General features: G+C 33.5%; 1 long non-coding RNA gene across 1 annotated transcript; it reads right to left on the bottom strand.

The window, feature by feature from the left end:
* Nucleotides 1-1,340: 1,340 nt before the first annotated feature.
* On the bottom strand, nt 1,341-11,075 carry LOC128655628 (uncharacterized). The gene is made up of 5 exons (XR_008401863.1): nt 10,964-11,075; nt 10,337-10,405; nt 8,076-8,159; nt 6,423-6,498; nt 1,341-1,521 (listed from the first exon to the last, which is right to left on the bottom strand). It is a non-coding gene; the product is annotated as an uncharacterized LOC128655628 (long non-coding RNA).
* Between the last annotated feature and the right edge of the window lie 556 nt (nt 11,076-11,631).

The following is an 11,631-nucleotide window of genomic DNA, read 5'->3' as shown; positions in this document are numbered from 1 at the left end:
TCTTGCAATGCTAGAGGATTCATTTTTTTCTGTCAAATTTCAAAGCTCTATTTCCACATGCATACAAGTAAATTCTGTGAATTCTTGCACATGCGCAGTAGAAGCTTGTCGACTCAAAGTGTAAAAAGATTGTGCACATTGTTAAAGGAAGTAAATTGGAAGGTTGTTTAAAATTACATGCTCTATCTGAATCATTAAAGTATAATTTTGACTTGTGTCTCTTTAAAAAAAAAGAGAGACATTGTACACTAGATTTTTCTTTGCATAAATGTTTTGTAGAAGATCCATTAATAAAGCCAATACAGGTTGTTTTTTTGGGTGGGGGGGGGGGGGGTGTAAAAATGTAATTTTGCTTATTTTTTAAAAAACAATAACACATTGTGCTGATTTTCATATTTCAAACCAAGCCCCAAAGTTTTAGAAGTAAACAGTTGTCTACCTACTCCTCCAGCTTGCTCTGGTTTGTGTAGAGGGTTTTTTCATATGCAGGGGAGGGAGTGACTGCTCTTTTTGCTTTCCAGACCCTTTCACTGGGTCTCCAACACTAACCTCATTAACATTGCTAAAAGGTTTTTACTGGATATTTACATCAGTATCCGCACATATTCTTTATATTAGTGTATTACATGCAGTTATATGAAAATTAGTGTATATGAGCTTCAGCATCCCTGTTCTGTGAATTTGTGTGGTCTAGCGCTTTACGGCCGAGCTCTTGTTGCTTATAGCACTTACAGCTGACCAAGACTCATCTAGTAGGGCAGAAATTTCACAAACTGACTTGTTTAGTATGACCCATCGTACTGCCACTGTGTGGCTATGGAGAGGTTATGGCTACATGCTGTACTTCATACACTTATTAGCAATGGGTGTGGATGAAACACCTGAACTCCATTATTACAAGTATCTACTTACCGAAAATACGCCCCCACACATACATTTTTATTTTAAAATGATATATTACACACACACACGTACAAATACCCAATTCCCGGAATTCCAAAATCCGTGCAGTAATTAAAAAAAAAAAAAAAGTTACCATTTATCCTACCCGCATGTTTGGTATTTCATTTAACTGCAGCATCAGCACAAAACTAAGCACCCACAGCGCAGCTGTTTTTTCAATGAGATGACGTTTCTTTAGTCATTAGCTGAGCTATTGAAAAACTGAGCTGTGCTGTGGGTGGCCGGAGGCGCTTAGACAAAAAAAAAAAAAAAAAATGTAACTGATGAATGATGGTCACCTTTAATGTTAAGTGATGCTAATTCTAGCGTTTCATAAATAGTACGGTTTATCAGCACTTTAATGCATAACCATATGAATAAAAAACTATAACAAAATGTAAGATAAGTCAAAGCTTTATTAATAGAACAGATATCAGAAACACTTAATTAGCATTTTATTAAATAGCCAGGTTTATAGTTCAAACAGGAACGCCAAGGACAATCCCTTTCCATGGGTACACGAGTTGTGAGAGCAGCAGAGTTGCACAAAACACACACGTACTCCAGCTGTTAAAACACCTGCAAAAAAAAAAAAAAAAAAAAAAAAAAAAAAAAAAGTGAGAATATAGAACAAAATGTAAAGTTATTCCTACAAACCATAGAGAATAACATACAGTAGACATGGTGTACACTTCTCTCCTCAACTGCATCCATTTGAATATGTTGTATTCAGGGAACACCTACAACTGGCATCAACTCATTCAGCAATATGCATTTTTTCCTGTTTAACCCCTTAACAGTGCCGTACAGGTGCAGTAGTTTATTAGCCCTAAAGGATGCTGCTGTCCTGGGCTCTTTCTGCGGCAATCTAGCTGACAGTGGCGAGATTGCTCTATTCTGCATGTCCCACTTGAGAAAAGAGAGACGCATGTGAATCCTACACTGCACAAAAGGAAAAAAAAACACACTACAGCCACACAATCTTACAAGCTACATGATTAACCCCTACACTGTCCGGAATTTCATAAGTCTGTGCCAAGTTCATACTTTATCTTGTGGGATTTAACAAAAAATTAATCGTAGTAAACTTTCTTTAGCAGAGAACGGAAATAAAGGGACATCTAAGGCACAAAATCCCGTGCTAGTCCTGGGACAAGCATACAGATGCTTACATTTGGTCTAATGGGATGACTCTACCAAAGACACAGAGGTAACATACGGTCATTTTTTACAGAGATACTAAGGTGATATTTTATCGTCAGCCTTTTACAGATTTGCTACATCACTTTTAAATGATTCAGCATTTGGTTGTCTCTTTAAAAGTACAACTCCATCAGATCTGAAACCGTTTGTCCTAATACAGAATTAAAGGGACACTCAAGTAAAAAAAAAAAAACAAAAAAAAAAACTTTGAATGATTCAGAAATAACATGCAGTTTTAAGACATCAAAATTTTGCAGTCTTTATATTCACACTTTCTGGGGGGGAACAAGCCTCTACTGAGCACGTGCACAAGCTCACAGGCTATATTTCTTTTTAAGAGCATGTCCGTAGGCTCAAGAAGTACGTGCCCATGTCTTAAGCAGTGCATAGGCAAAAGGGTTTGCAACAATGCTCAAGACATCCGCTCTTGAGCCTACCTCATTATGCTCTTATGAAAAGAAATTTAAGCAAAAAAGGGGGGGGGGGGGGGGGGGAGTGTGAGGTACATTATAAAGAGAAGTAAAATAAAGAGAAGTAAAATAAAGCGTGAGGTACATTATAAAGAGAAGTAAAATAAAGAGAAGTAAAATAAAGCGTGAGGTACATTATAAAGAGAAGTAAAATAAAGAGAAGTAAAATAAAGCGTGAGGTACATTATAAAGAGAAGTAAAATAAAGAGAAGTAAAATAAAGAGAAGTAAAATAAAGCGTGAGGTACATTATAAAGAGAAGTAAAATAAAGCGTGAGGTACATTATAAAGAGAAGTAAAATAAAGAGAAGTAAAATAAAGCGTGAGGTACATTATAAAGAGAAGTAAAATAAAGAGAAGTAAAATAAAGCGTGAGGTACATTATAAAGAGAAGTAAAATAAAGAGAAGTAAAATAAAGCGTGAGGTACATTATAAAGAGAAGTAAAATAAAGAGAAGTAAAATAAAGCGTGAGGTACATTATAAAGAGAAGTAAAATAAAGAGAAGTAAAATAAAGCGTGAGGTACATTATAAAGAGAAGTAAAATAAAGAGAAGTAAAATAAAGCGTGAGGTACATTATAAAGAGAAGTAAAATAAAGAGAAGTAAAATAAAGCGTGAGGTACATTATAAAGAGAAGTAAAATAAAGAGAAGTAAAATAAAGCGTGAGGTACATTATAAAGAGAAGTAAAATAAAGAGAAGTAAAATAAAGCGTGAGGTACATTATAAAGAGAAGTAAAATAAAGAGAAGTAAAATAAAGCGTGAGGTACATTATAAAGAGAAGTAAAATAAAGAGAAGTAAAATAAAGCGTGAGGTACATTATAAAGAGAAGTAAAATAAAGCGTGAGGTACATTATAAAGAGAAGTAAAATAAAGCGTGAGGTACATTATAAAGAGAAGTAAAATAAAGCGTGAGGTACATTATAAAGAGAAGTAAAATAAAGCGTGAGGTACATTATAAAGAGAAGTAAAATAAAGCGTGAGGTACATTATAAAGAGAAGTAAAATAAAGCGTGAGGTACATTATAAAGAGAAGTAAAATAAAGCGTGAGGTACATTATAAAGAGAAGTAAAATAAAGCGTGAGGTACATTATAAAGAGAAGTAAAATAAAGAGAAGTAAAATAAAGCGTGAGGTACATTATAAAGAGAAGTAAAATAAAGAGAAGTAAAATAAAGCGTGAGGTACATTATAAAGAGAAGTAAAATAAAGCGTGAGGTACATTATAAAGAGAAGTAAAATAAAGAGAAGTAAAATAAAGCGTGAGGTACATTATAAAGAGAAGTAAAATAAAGAGAAGTAAAATAAAGCGTGAGGTACATTATAAAGAGAAGTAAAATAAAGCGTGAGGTATATTATAAAGAGAAGTAAAATAAAGCGTGAGGTACATTATAAAGAGAAGTAAAATAAAGCGTGAGGTACATTATAAAGAGAAGTAAAATAAAGAGAAGTAAAATAAAGCGTGAGGTACATTATAAAGAGAAGTAAAATAAAGAGAAGTAAAATAAAGCGTGAGGTACATTATAAAGAGAAGTAAAATAAAGAGAAGTAAAATAAAGAGAAGTAAAATAAAGCGTGAGGTACATTATAAAGAGAAGTAAAATAAAGCGTGAGGTACATTATAAACAGAAGTAAAATAAAGTGTGAGGTACATTATAAAGAGAAGTAAAATAAAGAGAAGTAAAATAAAGCGTGAGGTACATTATAAAGAGAAGTAAAATAAAGCGTGAGGTACATTATAGAGAGAAGTAAAATAAAGCGTGAGGTACATTATAAAGAGAAGTAAAATAAAGAGAAGTAAAATAAAGCGTGAGGTACATTATAGAGAGAAGTAAAATAAAGAGAAGTAAAATAAAGCGTGAGGTACATTATAAAGAGAAGTAAAATAAAGCGTGAGGTACATTATAGAGAGAAGTAAAATAAAGCGTGAGGTACATTATAAAGAGAAGTAAAATAAAGAGAAGTAAAATAAAGCGTGAGGTACATTATAAAGAGAAGTAAAATAAAGCGTGAGGTACATTATAAAGAGAAGTAAAATAAAGCGTGAGGTACATTATAAAGAGAAGTAAAATAAAGAGAAGTAAAATAAAGCGTGAGGTACATTATAAAGAGAAGTAAAATAAAGCGTGAGGTACATTATAGAGAGAAGTAAAATAAAGCGTGAGGTACATTATAAAGAGAAGTAAAATAAAGAGAAGTAAAATAAAGCGTGAGGTACATTATAGAGAGAAGTAAAATAAAGAGAAGTAAAATAAAGCGTGAGGTACATTATAAAGAGAAGTAAAATAAAGCGTGAGGTACATTATAGAGAGAAGTAAAATAAAGCGTGAGGTACATTATAAAGAGAAGTAAAATAAAGAGAAGTAAAATAAAGCGTGAGGTACATTATAGAGAAGTAAAATAAAGCGTGAGGTACATTATAAAGAGAAGTAAAATAAAGAGAAGTAAAATAAAGAGAAGTAAAATAAAGCGTGAGGTACATTATAAAGAGAAGTAAAATAAAGAGAAGTAAAATAAAGCGTGAGGTACATTATAAAGAGAAGTAAAATAAAGCTTGAGGTACATTATAGAGAGAAGTAAAATAAAGCGTGAGGTACATTATAAAGAGAAGTAAAATAAAGCGTGAGGTACATTATAGAGAGAAGTAAAATAAAGCGTGAGGTACATTATAGAGAGAAGTAAAATAAAGCGTGAGGTACATTATAGAGAGAAGTAAAATAAAGAGAAGTAAAATAAAGCGCGAGGTACATTATAAAGAGAAGTAAAATAAAGCGTGAGGTACATTATAAAGAGAAGTAAAATAAAGCGAAGTAAAATAAAGCGTGAGGTACATTATAGAGAGAAGTAAAATAAAGTTGTACACAAATATTCTGAAAGACTGAAGCAAAGAGCAGTGATCATTACAGCATCCCAGAACCAGTTCTCACCTATAGAGGCAATAGGAAATGAAGTAACTGAACAAGGTACAGTTTATATAGAGGGTGTGTGAGTTCTAGATGTGTTACAATAGTCACATTTTATCTATACTGATGAACCTATGAGATGGTGACAAAACAAGTTGAAATCCTTAAAATGCCAAATGCTTCAGTTTTGTGATTTGGAAATAAACAATTTTAAACAGCTTTCCTTATTACTTGTATTATCAAATGGGCTTCATTCTCTTGTTATCCTTTGCTGAAAGAACAACATTGCACTACTGGCAGCTAGCTGAACACATCTAGTTAGTCAATCACAAGAGACACATGTCTGCAGGAACCAATAAGCAGCTAGCTCCCTTTACTGTAGGATATGTGCATATTCTTTTTTTGACCAGAAATACCAAGAGAAAATTGAAGTGAATTTAGAAGCGAGGGAGACAGATATTCCTTCCACCTGGGCCATGTGAATTTTTAAACCTGGAACCTTAGTGACTTAGCATTAAGTGCCATTGCTATGACAATGAGACTTATGCAATTTTAATTTAACCCCCCCCCCCAGTAAGCAAAACATAAAAGGGATATGAAACCCAAATGTTCTGGGTAGCGCTTGCCGATTGGTGGCTAAATGTAGCCAATAAATCAGAAAGCGCTACCCAGGGTTCTGAACCAAAAATGGGCGGCCTCCTAAGCTTACATTCCTGCTTTTTCAAATGAAGATTAAGAGAACAACGAAAATTTGATAATATGAATAAATTGGAAAGTTGCATGCTCTATCTGAATCATGAAATATAACATTTGGGTTTTTATATCCCTTTAAGATGCAGGGAAACAAAAATGCAAGCATTGAAAGTTGCAAATGCTACATCTTCACAACCACTCATGCTTACCTGGGCTGATGCAATGGAGAAATGTTTCATGTAGACATTTTGTCCAGTGCTTGAAGATCTGTATATAAAACAAAATCTATATACAGAAAACAAAAATTAGTGTAAGAAACTAGACAACCTGGTGCTCTAAATGCACCCAGTGTACAAAAAGTACAGAGCTAAAGTTGCCTTTCCCATATTTAAGCCAAACATATCATACATACATAATAAATATACAGAACAATTATACATAATAATAAATTATACATAATTATAAAAATATTGTACAATAGATAACCAAACAGACTGAAATCTGATTAGCTTCCCATGATCACAAACAGTGAGAGCAGCCGCACTCTACACTCACTATCCGTGAACACTTCAGCAGACACAAAATTCAATGTGTTCAGTTACCATACTACAAATAACTTTATACAGAATAATATATAGAAAAATACATAATATATAGAACATACATATTATACATAATGTTAAAATATATAGAACATACATATACATAATATATATTATACAGAACAATTATACATAATAATAAATTATACATAATTATAAAAATATTGTACAAAATATTGTACAATAGATAACCAAACAGACTGAAATCTGATTAGCTTCCCATGATCACAAACAGTGAGAGCAGCCGCACTCTACACTCACTATCCGTGAACACTTCTGCAGACACAGAATTCAATGTGTTCAGTTACCATACTACAAATTATAACTTTATACAGAATAATAATAATATTCTATAGAACATACATATTATACATAATATATAGAGAACACACATATTATACATAATATAGAAAATACATATACATAATAATATTATTATTATTAATAATCTATAGATATACATAATATATATTATACATAACAATTATACATAATTATAAATATTATACATAATTATAAAAATATTGTACAATAGATAACCAAACATAGACTGAAATCTGATTAGCTTCCCATGATCACAGACAGTGAGAGCAGCCGCACTCTACACTCACTACCCGTGAACACTTCTGCAGACACAGAATTCAATGTGTTCAGTTACCATACTACAAATTATAACTTTATAAAGAATAATAATAATCAAACATTATACATATATATATCAACGTAGCGTTCTGAACACGTCTGAGGACGGATGAATCCTTGTCATACTTGAATGGTGTCCCAGCGAAGTCTCATCTTGTGCAGAAGAATGACGTAGCAGATCTTGAGCAGCAGATGTGTCCTTTTCATGCAGCAAACAGCAGCTTGACCGGATAACCTTAAACAAATGTTAATGGGAGATGCACAGGAGACAGATATACAGTCACAATAGACCAAGAAAAAAAAAAAAAAAAAAAAAAAAAAACAGCAAAAAAGGCATTTGGAGGTACAGATTGGAATCTGCCTAGCTTTCCATGATCACGGGTGGTGAGAGCAGTTCGGCCGCACTGTCCCCACTGCCTATAAACACAGTTGTCAAACACAGAATACAATGTATACCTCCTCCTGCCTTTGTTATGGCAAATGATCAATCATCAAATCATAAAACCTTAGCTTAACGGCAGCATTAAGGTTTCTGCTTTATAATTTATAAAGCAGTTTGTTACAAAATTGAATCTAATATATGGGAAAGGCAACAATAGCCCCAGTCTCTGTCCTTACCAACTTGCAGCCTGGATGTCAGCAGACGCAGTTGAGGTGAAGACCTCTCTGTATATTATGGCCTCTCACTTCACATTGCTAGATCTGTTGAGAGGAAACAAAGTTTCAGTTCTTGCACAGCAATACACAAGTAGCTATAAAAAGTCATTTTTTTTAGCTATCCCTAAAAGGCAAATACAGAGAAGGGGGGTGTAGTGAAGTGTGCTTCTCGCACTGCATGATAAACAACAAAAATATGATCATTCATGTACAGATTATAAGAGCAACACCCCCCCCCAATCTCTCCGTCTAAATAGTCATGAAAAGAAAGTATTTTCTATCTTTCACATCTGTTTCCTAACGGTGTGTATATAGGTTAACATAAAAGTGACATAGGGACACAGAAAAAAAATAAAATTACAACACATAAGAAAATACAGTAATATTTAAACTTAAACATGGTTTAAAATATAACTCTAGGATGCTTGACTTTTAAATTAAACATTCACGATTCAGCTACAGTATATAACAACTTTCAAATTTATTTCTATTACCAAATTAGCTTTATTCTTTTTGGCATCCTTTGTTGAAGAATAAAGCGAAATCGGCTGAAAGGAGCCCAGAAGTGTGCACGTAAAATACAAAGTCTGTCGAAAGAACTGAAATAAGGGGGCAGTCTGCAGAAGCTTAGATACAAGGTAATCAGAGGTAAAAAGTATATTTAACATAACAGTGTTGGTTATGCAAAACTGGGGAATGGTAAATAAAGGGATTATCTATCTTTTTAAAACAACTATTCTGGTGTAGACTGTCCCTTTAACAAAATGATACTAAGCAAAATTGATAAAAGAAATAAAATAGGAAAACTTGTTTAAATGGATTCGATAGATATATTTTAAAAAGGACAGTTCACTTAAAAATGTTCTCCAATTTAAATTGTTCTCAATGATCCCTTTTACCTGCTGGAGTGAATTTAATTGTTTCTAATTAACTCCTTTACCCCTATTTTGGCATTTGAAATAGCTCATTTAGCTTGTGTTTCCCAACCTATACTGAAAGTTTTGATACTTGAGTCTCAGCTATTGCATAGCCTAAGTAAACACAGCCATCAGAAGAAATTACATTCACAGTGGGGTGCAGGATAGTAAAGTAATAAAATTATTATTTTCCATTGTTCCCTCTATGTATTGAGCTTTAGTTTTCCAGAGAAATATAAGATAAGGAAGCAAGTGTGTGTACACATCGTGATAACATAATGAGATATGATATTAACTGAAACTCAACCCATTGTAATAGGCTGTGGTTTAAAAGCACAAAACCCTGAAAATGCAATTTCTCACATTTTATCTACTGCAGCTGGTATAAACAAGTCATTTAAATTAATATAAAAACTATTTTACAGTGTACTGTGTCCCTTTAAGTTTAATTTTTTTTACCACTGGCTGTTATGATCCCATGTGCATGCAAGTACATTGAACATTTACATTTACATTAAAAAGGGACAGTCTAGTCAAAATTAAACTTTCATTATTCAGATAGGACTTGTAATTTTAAATCAACTTTCCAATTTACTTTTATTATCAAATTTGCTTTGTTTTCTTATTCTTGGTTGAAACTAAACCTAGGTAGGCTCATATGCTAATTTCTAAGCCCTTTAGGGCTGCCTCAACAACAAGAGACTGTAGGCCATATAGATAACACTGTGTTCAGGCACAGGGAGTTATTTAAGAGTTAGCACAACACAATACTAAATGCAACTCAGTAGATTTGATATAGTCACAGTCATGTGATCAGGGGGGCTGTCAGAAGGTTCTTAGATACAAAGTAATAACTGTTGGCTGTGCAAAACTGGGGGTGGGTAATAAAGGGATTATCTGTCTTTTTAAAAAACAATAATTCTATCATAGACTGTCCCTTTAATAAATAGCTGCCTATGCTCATCAATCTTGCTTAAAAAGCTAAAACACTGTTTTATCTTAGGAAGAAAAAAAAAAAAAAAAAAAAAAGGCTATATTGCCCCACAACATACTATTTAATGCCCCTTTAAGAGAGAAGATAGATATACACTAGGACTATCAAATTCTTTCCCTATTCCTTTAAGGATAAAAGTTTATCAAAATTAAAAAGTACAGTCAGGTCACAAAAAGATGGGTCATTGAGGAAGTTACGTTGTGGAGACGAAACATGTTTGACCTAATATATTTCCACTTCCCTCTGATTTCAAACTGATTGCTGCCGTTTTTAAAGTGCTGAAAAGGAATAAAGACCATCTTTTTACTAACCGGAGTCTGCGGTGTCCTTTCTTGGAGTGCTGGAGGAATACTGTTGATTGATTAGGCCACAAAAAGACACTGCAAGGACAAGTGGACAACATTATAGTGGTAAAATGACATTAGTTAGAATATGTAATTTTAAGACTAGTGATCCTGCACCACTGTGTGGATTAACACACACAGTAGAAATACTGCTTGGGACCCACAGAGCAGTGCCGATCCCAATCAGCAGCGCTTTCTGCTTGGGACTAGCAGTGCTCTGTGGGTCTTGAGCAGGACATTATTGTTGGAGTTAAAAATGACATGCTCTAATGCTATGTGTTTAATCCCAAGCAGATACAATCAGTAACACAACTCAGATGTTTAACTAGCGCCACCAATTGGGACCAGCACTGCTTTGCTGGTCTGAAGTACTTCTACTCTGTGTTTACCCCTTTGTGGGTTAAAAACACACAATAATGCAGGGTCGCTAGTCTTAAAATTCCATTTGCTAATAACAAATTAGAGCATGTAATGATTTGACTATTATCACCATTTAATTATACTATATGTCTGCAACAAAAATGAACTACTGTTATACAGGAAACAACTTGAATACTATGAATTTAATGTATTTTACAATAATTTAACTCTTACCTGGTTTAACAAAGGAGGCACAGACACATTTCTTTTGACAATAAGCTAGACACTAAGTGTTGGCTGTATGTCACCTGGTGCTGTAGATCTGAAAACTTTAGCATCACCTACAGATACGGGGGGGCGGAAAATACATACTACTTAATGTAAGAAACAGGACATTGTGGCAAATTTGCATTGCCTATAGTTAATACTCAAGTAGAAAATGCAGAGATAAAACACTTATAAGAATGAACATAAAGTCTTAAGGTCTATATTCTGGGCTGCACAGCATATCTATTTAGTGGGTTTAAGTGGTTAGTTATATGACCAAATGCTTCAAAACTACCGCCTAACAGTCACTCCATATCATTTCATAAATGCAACAATTATAAAATAAAGAGCATAAGAAGGAAAAGAAGAGTAAGAAATCCAGGGGTCTGTGGAAAGGTATAAAAGGATCAGGAATTAGGTTAGTAAAGATTTGGTAATTATAGTCAGTGACAGAGAAATAATAAATGCAACAAGAGTGTACCATGAATGTTAGTTGTGCATTTTCTAGATCTTTGCCAAAGAGGAGTTACTTGGATATAGCCTGTATGAAGCAGTCATGTAGGAAAACAAGACAAGGGTCCTTAGAGTACTTTGAAAAGGAGTGATATAGTGGTCATGTACTTTAATAGGAGAAA

This window comes from Bombina bombina, chromosome 4 (assembly GCF_027579735.1).
Source record: "Bombina bombina isolate aBomBom1 chromosome 4, aBomBom1.pri, whole genome shotgun sequence".
Lineage (NCBI taxonomy): Eukaryota > Metazoa > Chordata > Amphibia > Anura > Bombinatoridae > Bombina > Bombina bombina.
This window is presented reverse-complemented; position numbering and strand designations above follow the sequence as displayed.